This window comes from Poecilia formosa, unplaced genomic scaffold (genome assembly GCF_000485575.1).
Source record: "Poecilia formosa unplaced genomic scaffold, Poecilia_formosa-5.1.2 Scaffold2224, whole genome shotgun sequence".
NCBI lineage: Eukaryota > Metazoa > Chordata > Actinopteri > Cyprinodontiformes > Poeciliidae > Poecilia > Poecilia formosa.
In genome coordinates, this window is record NW_006802163.1 from 27501 (window position 1) to 28569 (window position 1069).

Here is a 1069-nt window from a genome sequence, read left to right on the forward strand (position 1 = left end):
GCCATGAAGCGTTCAGTTTTTCTTTTGCCAAAACATTATTTTGAACAAATAACATCATAAAGAAATATCTTCAACATAATAAGAAATATCAGGTTACATTAAACAAAAAGTAATAAACAGGATTAATGGTACCTAAGTAATATGAAATAACCACAAACATCGGTATTATTGCTGTTACTCAAAGATCCTAAAATCTACAGTGAAATAAATTTACACATAAATGGTACAATACAATCATGTGTACCTTTAATTTTATACAGAAAATATTATTTTTTTAACAAATGTGAAAAAGTACATTCAAGTATATATTTAATTATCCGTTAAAACAACTGAAAAAAGTAAATAATATAGCACAGGTGTCTGCTTATGAGATAAAGTTAAACTTGTTAAGAATTGTTTTTTACAAGTTTCTGACTATTTAAATTAAGTTATTCTTAATTTAAACTGACTTAAAAACATGTGTTTTTAAGTCAGTTTCTTTAAATTTATTACATGAGGTTTTTTTTTAAATTATATTTTATATTGTGGATATAATATTTTACGAAGCGTTCAAATGACCAAACAACTTTCAACACAAGAGCCTCTAAGTATTGCTGATGTTACCTTTGTCCAGCAGATGGCAGCATTTGCCCATAATTTGTAGACAGTCGAATTTTAAAACGTGCCTTCTTTGATTTACATTTTAATAAGGTGGCTGTTATTTCAATTTTTACTTCTGTGCTTTTTTTTACTACAGATATTCACAGTCTTTCGGCAATTTAATTAACTAATAACCAAAAAATGAATAACTTAGAACAACAATATGGCAGCAGGTTAAGCAGCTTAAAATGACACTATTGGTGTGACAGCCTGTTAGCAGGCTAAGTCGAAGCAGAGTGGTTGTGTATATCTGTGACATTGTGCCTGTGTGAGTATTAATCTCAGCCAGTGGAATCCAGCTGGTCACAATGAGGGCTTTGTGTGGAGCCACAGCCGGCAGGTGAAAGCTCAGCTTCAGACCTCAGAGAAAGCATGTGATGTAAAGGTGGAACAGTGTGCAAACCATTGGCTTATCTGCACAGATTTATGT